The sequence below is a fragment of the Ambystoma mexicanum genome, chromosome 14 (genome assembly GCF_040938575.1).
Source record: "Ambystoma mexicanum isolate Mex_15411 chromosome 14, UKY_AmexF1_1, whole genome shotgun sequence".
In the NCBI taxonomy this organism is placed as follows: domain Eukaryota; kingdom Metazoa; phylum Chordata; class Amphibia; order Caudata; family Ambystomatidae; genus Ambystoma; species Ambystoma mexicanum.
Window position 1 is genome coordinate 406,920,126 of NC_090940.1, and position 14,110 is coordinate 406,934,235.

General features: G+C 48.1%; 1 protein-coding gene across 6 annotated transcripts in view; it reads left to right on the forward strand.

Moving 5' to 3' along the window:
- The window catches only part of BAHD1 (bromo adjacent homology domain containing 1), an 841,837-nt gene that overhangs the window by 696,805 nt on the left and 130,922 nt on the right, over positions 1-14,110 (forward strand). The gene's annotated exons all lie outside the window — the stretch shown is intronic.

The following is a 14,110-nucleotide window of genomic DNA, read 5'->3' on the forward strand; positions in this document are numbered from 1 at the left end:
CGTTGACGCTGGTATAAATAGCATGCACCATGCCCGTTGCCCCAGTTCTGTTTTTATCCACCTGCACAACACGCTTTGAACGGTTCGATTCGTCTCAGCAAATTTCTATTGTGTAGTTTTACAAAATCTTCCAGTATCTACTATGAAGACCGGTTTCAAGAGGTGTGCGGACTGTAACAAAGATGTCAATCACAGATCCGCACAGAATATGCCTCTGATGCCTTGGCGAGAAGCATAAGTTCAACGATTGTGGGTCGTGCCAGTCCATGACCAGCAAGGCCTTGAAGGAGAGGAAGGCTACCATCACTGTAGATCGGTCGGCATCTAAATCTCCAACATCCACTCCTTCGAAGAGATTGGGCCGCATTACGAGTCCAGCGGAAGCTGTGCCGGTAAAATCGGCAGGCTGCCGCCAGACTCGTGATGAATTACCGCCACCTGACTTGCCGGAATAACCAGGGCATTACAGCTCTGGCAGTCCGGTAAATCAGGCGGTGCAATTGTTACTCCCATAGGACTCAATGGGGAGGATGACAGCACCGGCACTGTGCGCAACAGTGCCGTTGCTTGCGTCAAAGTCTGCTGGCGGGTGCCGTTCCACCAAGAAGAGATGCCATTGATTTAAAGAGCCCAAAAAGGCTACCGAGCCCATCGCACCCAGTCAGGCCGAAAGGGAGTAATTGAAGGCTAGATCTCGTACGCCTAAGAGCCTCTGTGGATAGCCGGAGAAGGTTTATTGAGTGCTGTCAACGGCACCATCGACATGAGAAACATCGAAGCCACTGGCTTCCTCTTCTTCCCTATCGAAGACTCTATGTCGAGACCTTCAACGTCAAAGCAATCCAAATCAACCTCTGACCCATCAATGGGTTTTTAACCTTTGTCATAAAAAGACTTTTTAAGTCTATGGCATACATTCTCGAGGAGGAAGACCATGCAGATGATTATCCACCCTTTGGATTTCAACCTCTTGGCATCCCTAGTTTCCCGAGGACTCATTTCTAAGCATTCCAGACTGCAGAATTTAACTGCTTGATTGGGAGATGCCAGTGGGCTTGATACTTCACCAGAAGTTAATTTGCCACTACAGACCCAGCTGGCTACCCTAGTGGAGGGAGTATATAGGTCTGTGATGAATAAGGGTATTGAGTACTTAGGTTGGGGTTGTCCTGCTAAGGATATATAACAGGATGATCTTACTGACGTTGTGGACAAAGGACCCCCCCGACCCCCCTAAGGAACCTATTCTCCGTTTTTGTACTGCCTTGAAGAATCACATCCTTGACAATTGACAAAAACCTGATACCACTCCTGCAGTTAGCAAGGAGCTGGTCAGAAAGTACTTAACATCGTCCATTGACTGACTGAGAATCCCTCTCAAGGCACCCTACTCCTGAAAGCTTGGTAGTGCAAGCAGCTACCTCTACTTCTAAAGCAGTAACCATACAATCCCAGCTGACAGACAAGAAATATGATGTGTTGGGGAAGAGGCTGTTTTCAGCTAGTTGCATGGCTCTGAAAGCCATTAATGCTTCTTGTGCTTTAGCTAAATACATCTATATTGTGTGTGATGTTGTCACCCATTCAGCTGAACATGTCCCCGAAGGGTAAATAAGAGCGGGTTTCATTAATATCATACTCCTACGTCCCGTCCCCTTTCCTCCATACTTATGGGACATCTCTCGGTCATGTGGGACGGGACCGGAGCACTTTGTAAAAAGCATCCACTTTTTTTTTTATGTGTCCTTCCTCTCTTTCTTGCGCGGGGACCGGCACGCGGCCGTAACCCCGGCCACCTTGGCTCCACCCCACGCATCGCCCATCAGTCCTTTTCTCTGCTCGTTTGGGACTGGACACACTTGCATCCTCAAAAGATTTTCTTCCCTTTTTTAGTCTCTAGCTCTCGCTAGCGATCGTGTACTAGTCTGTCTATGTCGTTCAAACTAGACTTTCCAGATTGTTCATCCTGTCACCGACGCTTCGCGAGGGCGAATCCCCATCCTCTTTGTTTAGAGTGTTTGGGTCCAGTTCACCGTTGGGACTCCTGTTTTTACTGCGACTCCTATTCGGTCCGGGCACTTCAACGTCGGTTGGAGTGGTGGGAGGAGGTGTTCCGACGAACTCCTTCTTCGCATTTTCAGGCGTTCATTGACGAAAAGAAGAAACGCCCAGTAAGTTCTTTACTTTTCAGAGCACCCCGGCCGGGGGATACCTTTCCGGGTTCCTCCCGGGCCGGGAGGAGCGTTGATCACTCTGTCAACGGGGATTGCACTGAGGTGCGGCGGCAATTTTGGGTGCTACCCCTACAACTATGCCTTCGGCCTCAGGTGTAGGGCTTGGTTCCGTGGGAGAACATAGTTCCTTGTGCGCATCCTTATTGGCCAGTTTGATTGGAATGCCCGGATGCCCCTTTCGCACAATATTTCGTTACCTGCGGGGTCGGCACCTTTGATTTATGTGGATACGTCGGTGGGAGGGCCGGTGTGGCACCCTTCCCCGTTACGTCCCTGGAATTATCCTCCTCATGAGAGGCCTCCTCAGGTTCCAAAGCAGTCCACGGAGGGCGCCTTTTTCCATACATTTCAAACGCTCCTGCATACCGACCCCATGAGGGAATATTTCAAAGGGCTTTTCAGGGAGATATGTCCGCCCGCGTCTCCGGCTCCTCCCGTTCCTCCGGTGGTTATGCCGGCGCCTCCCTTGCCTACAGTGCCTTCCCCGACTTCCGCCTTTGCCCCCATTGTCCTCCGTGGACAAGGCAGCGCCCGACATGGCTCAGCAGGATCCTGACCTGTCGGATGATGCGCAAGGCGATCAGGACAATGAGGACCTGCCCTGCTCTATTGGAGCTTTTCATGACCGGGTACTGGACATGTGCTTCTTAGATGTTCCAATGCCCGAGGCACCCGCCCCGCAGGAGGGCGTGCTTTCTGGGGCGTTCATCCTGTCTCCTTTGGAGCATACCGGCCCGTTCTTGCAGAAGGACGTTCTGGCCGAAGTCCGCAGGGTCTGGGAAAAGCCACACTCTGGACTTTTCGTCAATAAGAAAATTGACGCGCGATACAGGCTACCTTCTTCGGAAGAGTTGGCCCTGTCGTCTTGTCCGCCCCTCTCCTCCACCGTGGTGGCTGCAGCCACTTTGCAGTCCAGGCCTGCAGCATCCTCTTCCACGACGGCTACTCAGAGTTCTGGGAAAGGAGGATAAGCTCCTTGACTCCCTCGTGAGAAAGATTTTCGCCAACTCGGCCTTGCAGTTCAGGCAGGCCAATGCCGAACTGGTGTTAGCGGGGGCTAATATGCGGATGTGGAAAGGTCTGTCGGAGTTTGAGGAGTTCATCCCGGTCGAGAAACTGGAAGACTTTAAGGCGGGATTATCCAACGCCAGGGTCTTGGCCCAGGATCTCCTGGAGGCTGCGGCTCATCACATAGACACCTCGGCTCGGGGCCTTATGCTGGGGGTTGATTCCTCACGGCAGGCGTGGCTGCATGCCACTAAATTCTCAAAGAAGTGTAAGACAAGGTTTTGGACCTTCCGTTCGATGGTAAGGAGCTTTTTCATTCTACAACAGATGTAGAGCTCACCAAGACTAATGATGGCACTCAGACAGCTAAGTCCTTGTCGGTCCTGGTTAAGACCCCTTTCAAAACCCAAGGACCATTGTCTCAGGGAACGAGGGGAGGGCTTATATTCCCGGCTGTTTACGGTGCCCAAACCCAACCAGGCTGGCCTGCGCACCATCCTAGACCTTTCCCAGTTCAATCTTTTCCTACCCCAAGAGAAATTCAAGATGATCACGCCCAGCCAGATACAGTCCTCCTTGCAGATGGGCGATTGGCTCAATGTGGTGGATCTTCAGGATGTGTACATGCATATTCTGATTTGGAATCCACACAGGAGATATCTCCATTTCTCTTTGGGAGAGGAGCACTTCCAGTTTCGAGTGCTTCCTTTTGGTCTCAGCTCGGCGCCGCATGTCTTCACGAAGATGATGTCGGTGATTGCGGCCTATCTTCGTCTGCAGGGTATCCAGGTGTATCCGTATTTGGAGGACTGGCTCTTAAGCAGCCCTTGTCAGTTGAAAGCAGCGGGCAATCTTCAGTCTCTCCTTCAGCTCCTGTTCCATCTTGGGCTGTCGGTGAACTGGCGGAAATCTTCCATGACAGTCTCGCAGGACTTGATTTTCCTGGGTTTTCGCTGGAACACGATCGACTGCAGAGTGTACCTGACCGGGGACAGGATGGCGGATCTGTTAGCCACGTGTTAGATGTTTGCGCAGTCGGAGAGCATGTCGGCCTGGTGGTTCCAGAGGCTTCTGGGCCTCATGGCCTCGTGTGTGCTGGCTCTTCCTCTTCTCAAGATGAGACGGACCCAGTTGGCTCTTCGGAGTTCCTGGCGTCAGGCTATGGACCCGGATTCCAAGCGGATAATGATTCCGGATTCCATGAGAGTGGACCTGGATTGGTGGTCATCTCTCAGCAAGCTGTCGGGGGCGCGGGGTTTCAGGACCCAGCCCCCATGGTGACGATCACGACGGACTCCTCCCTTCTGGGGTGGGGTGCGACGTTAGATCTTCTTCAGGTCTCGGACCTCTGGTTGCCTCAGGACAAGCTCCTGCACATAAATCATTTGGAGCTTCTGGCGATCTTTCTGGCGCTCAAGGCGTTCAGACCGCTCATTGCCAACAAGGTGGTCCGCATACGCATGGACAATGTGGTGTCAATGTATTACATCAACAAGCAAGGGGGAACAAAGTCCCCCCCCCCCCGCCCTCGTGGACCTGTCTATCCAGATATGGGAGTGGGCAGTGCTTCATGGTGTCTGGCTGCTTGTAGTACACATCCCGGGCCAGCTGAATGTTACAGCGGATGGCCTCAGCCGGCGCACAGTGGTCAGCTACGAGTGGGAGTTGAAGGCGGAGGCCCTCTCATTGATTTTCTCCCGTTGGGGCACACCAGAGGTGGACCTCTTCGCTACGGCGGTAAACGAGAAGCTTCCTCAGTATGCCTCCAGAGGGGGGCTGGGAGCCTCCACTCTGGGGGATGCTCTCGAGATTCCATGGCACAACATGAGAGCTTACGCCTTCCCGCCTCTGCCTCTAGTCCATCGGGCAATTTGGAAGCTCAAGAACTCTGTGAACTGTTCGCTTCTACTCATAGCCCCGTGGTGGCCGGCCAGGTTTTGGTTCTCAGAACTCCAACACCTGTCGGTGTATCCGCCGATCAGGTTACCAGTAACTCCCGTTCTTCTTCATCAAGGGGAACAGCAGATGTGGCACCCCTCCCCACAATCGCTCAGCTTGGCGGCATGGTGCCTGAGTTCAAGTCTTTAGAGCATCTTAACTTGTCTACGGATAACATGCGTATTATCCAGGCAGCCAAGAAACCCTCGACCAGATCCCAATACAGGAGTAAATGGCTCAGGTTCTGTCATTGGTGTTTGGAGAAGCAATTGGATCCAAGGCTGGCAACGATTGACACGGTACTGTCCTTTGTGTCCTCCCTAGCAGAGTCAGGTGTTCACGTTCTATCATGCAGAACTTACCTTTCAGCGGTTTCCGCTTATCTTTCTACAGACCAATTAGTTCTTATTCTCTGTGTAACCCAATGGTTAAGAGACATTTTGCAGGCTTGACACGCCTCTACCCTCTGGTTCGTAGTCCGCATCCGCCGTGGGACCTAAATGTAGTCCTGACGGCGCTGTGCCATAAACCTTTTGAACCAATGGCCACGGTGGACCTCAAGTACTTATCCTGGAAAGTGTCCTTTGTGGTCCCCGTTACGTCAGCGAGGAGAGTGAGTGAGCTCCAGACCTTGTCAGTGGAGCATCCTTTCTTGGTCTTTCACAAGGACAAGGTAGTCCTGCGGACAAACCCGGCCTTTCTACCGAAGGTGGTAACTGAATTCCATCTGAATCAGTCGATCTCCCTACCGGTCTTTTTTCCGAACCCTGCCTCAGAGGCTGAAAGGGTCTGCACTGTCTTGATGTCAGAAGAGCTCTTAAGTTCTACCTGGACAGGACTTCTGAACTTAGGAGTCCTCAACTTTTTGTGACCTTCGGTAACCCTCAGGGTAAGCAGTCGTCTAAGGCGACTATTTTTCGGTGGATCGCCTCCAGCATCACAGAGTCTTTCACCGTCCAAGGGCTGAAACCTCCTAAGGGTATTCATGCACACCTGGTGCGGGGCAAGGCAGCCGTGGTTGCTTTTCAGAAATATGTCCCCTGGGTGTCCATCGCTAGGGCAGCTACTTGGGCCTTCCGATAAGCATTATTGTCTTGACATGAGCTCAAGAGCTGATGCTCAGTTTCTTTTTTTCCATCCACCCGTAGTTCCTGTAAGGAGTGCTTGGGAATCTCCCATAAGTATGGAGGAAAGGGGATAAGACGTACGAGTATAACCAGGTTACTCACCGTAGTGACCACCTTACTCCTAGTCCATAGTCCCCTTTCCTCCAAACGCCCGCCCGCCGTCCTCTCTAATAAGGTTCCTCTGTTATTGCTAATAGGTCTCTGACCTGGCGATAGAAAAGGACTGATGGGCGATGAGTGGGGCGGAGTCAAGGTGGGCGGGGTTACAGCCGCGAGCCGGGCCCCGCGCAAGAAACAGAGGAAGGACACATTTTTGGAAACATTTTTTGGATGCTTTTTACAAAGTGCTCTGGTCCCGTCCCACAGGACGGAGAGATGTCCCATAAGTATGGAGGAAAGGGGACTATGGACTAGGAATAAGGTGGTCACTACGGTGAGTAACCTGGTAAGTTTACCCTATGACTAAGATGGGAGTAGTCTCGACCATCAAACTATAAACAAAACAGTCCTAATGGAGTCTGTCAAATCAAAATGGCCTATGCTAGCAAAACCTAATGCCTGCCCTATATATTGTACAAAAAGTGTAAAAAGGAGAAATGTTTGCAAAGAAAAAATCAGGGTTCAAAAGAATAAGATGGAAAAGATAGTCTTCCCAAGTTTTACTATCAATTACTATGTCGTCAATATAAGCCCCACAGAAAACGGATTAGGGTTGTAATATCCTGTCCGTGAGTCGGAAAGTTGCTGGGGGCCCCATGCAGGCCAAAAGGGAGGCCTTTGAACTGGAATAGTCCCAGGGGTGTCAAAGCTGTATTTTCCTTATCAGGTCCATGTAGTGGGACCTGCCAATATCCCTTGGTTAAATCTAGGGTTGATAGGAATGTGGTGTTTCCAAATGTATCTATTAACTCATCAATGCGTGACATAGGATAGGCATCGAAGGCAGAGATGGCGTTAACCTTCCTGAAGTCTATGCAAAACCTCCAAGAGTGATCAGGTTTAGTTACCAACATAATAGGGGAGGACCATGGACTGGAAGAGGGCTCGATAATGTTTACATTCAGCGTTTTATTCACTTCCTCAACCACTATTTGTTTTCAGGCTTCTGGGAGTCTATATGGTTTCAATTGGACCGCTTTTGCCTTTGGAGATCTGATATAATAAGTACCATGTACTCTCCCTGGGTTCTCGCAGAATACATTGGGGAATGCCATAATAAGGTTGTTCAGATCTTCTTGTTTTTGTTTAGATATTTCTTGGGGAATACGTCAGAGTTGTTTATCTCCTCGGGTACCAAACAAGACAATATCGAGAAGGATTTGGCAGAAGAAATTTCTTTCCACTCCTTTAGGAGATTTACGTGATAAAGGTGGGTCTTTTGTTTTCTATCGTGTTGGGCTATATTAAAGGTGCAGGTTCCTGTTTGCTCTAGCATCTCATATGGCCCATGACATTTTGAGACAAGTTTATTTTCAGAGGTAGGTACGAGGCTCTGACCTACTGAAAACGATCTGAAATTCACCCTCTTGTCCTAGGACTTCTGTTGGGCTTGAGCTTTCTCCGTGTGAGTGTGGACTAGACTCCGGACGAGTTTCATATGTTCTCGCAATCTTGTATCCATCTGTGAGAACGGAATAGGTGCCTCTTCTCTCTCCTGCCAGGTCTCCCGGAGCATGTTTAAGACATCTCATGGTTCTCTACCGTAAAGTAATTAAAAAGGAAACTATCTGGTGGATGCCTGAGGGGCTTTTCTTACTGCAAATAGGGCCCATGGGATCATGCGATCCCAGTCCTTCCCATCTTCATCTACCAATTTCCTCAATCATTTTAAGGGTTTTGTTAAATCTCTCTACCACTCTACCAATCAGCCCGTTGGCACGTCCCTTAATTTGAGGAGATTGTTTGGGGTAATGGCACAAGTGGACCCGTTGGTTCAGGCAATAGCAGCACTTTTGGATATGGAAAATATGTTTGATTCAGTGGCTTGTGATTATTTGTTTGCAGTTCTTGAAAAGATAGGGGTTCCTCCATACGTTAGATCCTGTGTCAAGATGCTATATTCAGGGGTGATGGCGAGAATCGATCTGTTCGGCAGGTTAAGAGCAAACTTGGGGACACATTTGGGTTGGCGTTTCAATTCCATAGGCTTAGGGAGGCATTCGGAGAGTTGTTGCCACTATTTCCGGAGGAGCCACTTGTGGTCCCCATGCTGAAACTCCTGGTAAACTCGGCAAATTAACGATTAGTGGCTACAATCTATGACACAGCTTTAAATGAAGTCCCAGATGAAGAATTGGTAAATAGAGCAAAATGGGAGAGGGACATAGGCGAGGAGCTGGGGGATGCAACATGGGAATCAATGTGTGTACAGTCTAAGAAAGGGGCAATTAACTCCTGGTTTAAATGAATCCAGCTTAAAATACTACACTGAGCATACTTGTCTCGTGTGGTTCATGCAAAGTTCGATTACAATGGTGAGGGGAGATGTCTCAAATGCAAGGGGGGAAAATGCAGGTTTCATGCATATGATTTGGAGCCGTCTGCATTTAGTTACCTTTTGGTCACAGGTTATGGAAATAATGGTGGGCATGATTAACTGTAAGGTTCCACTAAGTGTTCTCAGTTGTATGTGATGGGAAGGAATGAGAAACAGACAGGCGACTACTGTACTAGGCCTGTTGACATTTCTGGTAGAGCTGGAATTTTACAAGAGGAGAAGGGATGAGAAGGAGGGAGAGGAACAAAACAAGCGACTATTGTACTAGTCCTGACGGCATTTCAGATAGTGCTGGGGTGGGGGGCAAGTATGGGAGGTGGGAGGGGGGAGGAGACAAACGTTGTTGCTATCATACTAGGTCAAGGAACAATTCTGATAGAATAAGTGCATCGAAAAGAAAGGGAGAAGGGAGAGGAGAGAACAGAGAATAAACAGTGAAAAAGGGCAGAGTGAATACAGTTGCATAGGTCAGTAAAACACATAATGTTGCAGGGAACGGAGAATGTAGGGAAGGAATCATGGGTTTGATATTGGCGAACAGTGTATACTGATGCTCTGGTCAAGCCCTAGAGCCCCTTCCCTGTCCAAATGGATAAATGACCTGCCATGGTGCTGCGATATGGAGCAGGAGTCTGCAGGACAATACCCCTGGGCTCTCGACCTTAGGACATGTGGGGCCCGGTACAGGAAATGCTATCCACGAGGGAGGCGGATATACCTGAGAGCTAAGGTACAAGAGAGGACAGTGTGATTGATGATTTATGTCAAGTAACTAGGGGAAAGACACAATGCTCTACTGGCGGGAAGTAGGAAGGTACTGTTGAACCTCAATTAATTGCTATATGCTGGTTTTAATGTATAATGCAGAGTTTCCATCCTTTCTTGCTGTGTTACTGTGCCTGTGCGTCTGTTTACTGTTGTGTACATGGACCTAATTAAAATAGTCTATAAAAAACATGAAACGTAAGTAATGATGTGGCCTTCCTCATCTTTATACTTTGCATAAAAACACAAGAAAACTGTGATTTGGTAAAGTTAAAAATATGCATTCAAAACAAGAGTAACAAAGCAACATAACATATACTGCACATACCATAAATATGACATTGTATTTATTGGTCCAAAGAAACCCACTCAATTTCAGCAGGGCATACCGATGAAGAACAGATGAATTCGCTAATGACAAAACGCAGAACAAACAGCGCATACAATTCTATATGACATTTTAGCATCTAAAAGTAGCACCTCACTACCAGCGGAGTGTACATATGATCAGTGATACCTTAACAAGTGTGACAGTTGCACAATTAACAAGGAGGTGGCATTATTTTTAAAAAATGTACTTTCTCAAAATGAGTCAAACTGTCTGAAAATTCAAGCCATATTGATATCATATGTCGGCGGAAGTTGTAGATCACTTGAATACATAATTCATGTAAATTAACTTATCACTCTATGGACCTGTCATATTTACTATTTAAAATGTACATATTTAATGTTTACTATATCATTTTTCTTGATCCTTGTGTCTATCGTTTTAGAGGAGAAACATTGACTTAATTAGTTTGTGCCAAGTTTCGGAATCAACGAGTCTCACGTCAGTTTATATGTTTGCCTAATAGCCAAGGGTATCTTATTTATTTATATTGCATAACCTCTTTTATACTTTCATGAGTTTCATAACTTATTTGTACTCTGACCCCCATAGCAGGTCTGTGAATTTCTGTTAGTGTGGTATTGTTTATATGGGTCATACTCGCTTATATCGGGCATTTGACCTAGGGTAGTGGAGTTGTGTTTACACTGCAGTTAATTCATACTAATTCTTCAGCTCCACATCTCCCACAGTTCGTATCAGTGATTCGCCTTCATGGTGTGAGGCCTTTAACTCATGACTTGTGTAAAGTGATTCGCATTTCCTTTTTTCATGTAACCTTTCTCCCATTTTGGTTCCCTGCATGCTCCTTTTTACAGGATTTACCCATGGCTCTGTCACGTCTGATAGTTGTCTTGGTGTTTATGCCTAGAATTAGCAGCTGCGGGAATAACACTACCTGACAAGTCTGGCCTACACATTTCAAGGGCTTCCGAGGCACATGTAAGGGGCCATTGCACAATCATCCTTCCACCATTTGCAGTACCTCTTCCATAGTACCCGAAAACACGAACACTGAAAGTTTTTTTTATTACCATATGTCTTCTTTTCATCTTTTTTCCAGATCGGCATTCTGCCTGATCCATTGCACCTACGATTAAGCATGCACTCCTAATTATACAATCCTATTACAACAATCGCATTTTATCTTTCAAATTTGTTAACTTGGTGCATCCCTGCCCATTCCTGCTTCTTCTGCCCCCCACCGCCACCCCCCCCCCCCCCACTTTTGACTGGTTTTCCTTGTTTGTTTCTCACCAGACTGTAGTCTGGTTATACTGAAGGAGGGCACACTATGCCAATTACTCTGACAAGGTATCAATAATGAAAAACTGATTGGCAGGGTGTAAAAGCTTCATAACATAACTCAGTCAACTTTCGCCATTAATTTTTAATGCTAGCCAGTAGATGGTTGAGACCGTTATGGTGTTATTGTATGGTATGTCTTCGACACCTGCTAAAGGCATCAATCAGTCTTACAAGACCTGGCTTCTTTGTCAGAAAACCAACATTGTTACCCAATTGTGAGTGCAAGCTCCTACAACAAACTGTCTGCAGCTTAGTTGGGGGTAGGGGGAATTCATGCAGTGCCAGTTCAGTCTTTCATCCAAAGATTAACATTCGGGATTGGGTAAGGCTAAGTAATGTTGCATTTAATCTGCTAGGAAACTATTTCATCTCTTGCAATATGTTGGAAACGAGTAAGGCCATTCTAAACAAGGTCAAGTAGTTTTACCAATATGCTATTGGCAGCAGTTGTTGGTGGTATGTGTTAGGAAAGATTTCTTAATTGTGGGTAATTTTCCTTCCATGTGGCAACCCCTAAACTTTTTGCTGTTGTTTTCACCATGATCTAGACTTTGCCAGAGAAGTGCAGCCTTCTGCCGCACTCCTCTGGGCTTTCGCTCCATTCTTACGGGGAAACCGACATGCCCTTAAGACAGTCAGTACCATGGAACATTGTTTTCCGTAGTTTCTTTATCATGTTGCAGCTTTCGTGCAACATGACACAAGAGGGCACTGTAAGTTAAGTTACTGCTCTCTTGGGTCTCTAGTCTTCTACAGGCCCTAGATACTCTTTTTGGATTGTAAATGATCGGTGCAAGTGAATCACGGACGGGAATGCTGGCAGTGATCGTTTCTTGTGTTTTTGAGCTCCTTTTGGCGTTTTAAGCGCGTTTCTCGCGCTTAGCCCAAAATGGTGGTCTGGCTCCCAAAATGGCCTGACCACGAGGCTCTTTGTCCTGTCCGCTGACCGTCTTGCCCCCTTCACCTTCCCCAGGTCGAGCCGACCCGGGGCCTTCCTTATTTGGGCATGTATTTTCCCACGAAACACAGATGCTTTTGCAGGCTTCTACAGGCCTTGTGTGTGCCTCCAGGATGTGGGCTGGGATGTCTGGTCCCAATACACATCCTGGGTGCCAGAGAGTCTAGTGTGGTATGAATGCCTGGGACCACCGTGGTCCGTGATAGGTCCACGTATGGTGTGAGTGTTTGATGAGCGGATCTCCCATTGGGTCCCCTCCGTTTTGGCGCGAAGGGAACCGTGGATAAGAGGGGGCTGGAAACGCCACTACCATGTCGATCTCCTGAGTTCTCACGAACAAAGGAATACAGGAGCCAAGTATCCTGCAACCACGAGGCTGAACCGAGGAATCGCTGGTGACCCGCTGAAGAACTGCTCCTCTGCACTGCTGTCGCTTTGTGAAACCCTTTCTACCTCTGATTGAACCAGAAGGCCTGTACTGGTACTTCGACCCTTGGAATAGCGGGAACAGCTATTCTCGGCATCTTCACCATCTCCTGCACGTAAGCCTTCGGAAGTGTCTCTGGGCCATCCAGCAGACTGACCAGCCTACCCAGGAGTCTTGCTCTGTAACCGCCATCAGGTTGTGTTGTATTACGAGTCCTTGTCACTCTCACACGATTCGTACACTTGGCATTCCCAGGTCTGAAGTGAGTAGTGTACATTTGGCTGAGATACACACGGCCGCTCCGTTGCCCTGCTGTGGTAACAAACTGTGCGGGTTCACTTCGTTTGGGACATCTTTAACTCAACTCTGCTGCTGCAGAATCTACACGACGACGAGACATCCCCTGCTCCCCTGAACCTGCCAGCACCGAAACTGACGCGGAGAAGCCTGGGTCTGCTTGCATCGGGGACCGGTGAGTAGCATAGCTAGGAACTGGTCGCCCTCCTGCAGGAGCCCATAGCTTTTCCCCGTTGTGTCAAACGGCACGCCTTTCCGTACTCATGCTCTGCTTCTGCCCACAGTGGAGGCTGCGCTTGAGTCGCGGAACTCTGTTGTTCTTCATTTGTGCACTGAACTGAACTGCCCGATTCGCTCGAAGAGACTCCCCTTTTTGCCCGTTGGCACCAGCGTGTGCAGGTACTTTTGAGCACAAGGCTCCACTCTTCATAGGGCTTGGACTTCCTTTTAGTTAGGTGCCTCTTAGGCGGACTGGGTCTAATCATTATTTCGCACTGCCTGTTTTCCTCCCCTTCTAGGTGGACTACACATTTCGTGCATCTAACGCTTTAGACTCGTTTGTATTTGTATATATATTGTATTGGTTTGGTATGTGTTGGTTTACTAGAAACATCTGTTTGGAGTAATTTGTAAGTGTCCTTGCTTTGTGTGCTCATTGCGGGCTTTCAGTCACCCTCACCCCTCTTGAGACCTTGTCTTGACCGCCGCGATCGCTACCCTGATTGGTCTGGCTTGTCCAGAGGTTACCCTGTTCCAAGTAATTGGGTTGGCCTTCTGAACGTCTGCGCCGCCAGGACAGAGTTCAGAAATCCGTCTTAACAGTATGTATACCTTGTGAGGTAAGATACGTATACATAGCTAATTTTGGTTGTGTAAGAGTTCAAAAGGTAGAAGCAAGAAGTAGCTATTGTTAATGTGCTTGATACTGGTACAATGGCTTGAGAATTGTAAGCTCTGCCTTTATTTACTTGAAACAATAAAATAACTACAGATGGTTGCAAGGCAGCATGACATTGTACATGATTTACTTTCCTGCTTTGTCACGCGGGATCCAATGTAGTGCAGGTTGGAGGCCTTGGTGTTGATACAGGTTATTTTATGTTGAGCCCAGGCAGACAGAAAAGGTTGCTTGTTGGCATGTGACTGATCAATGGGGATTT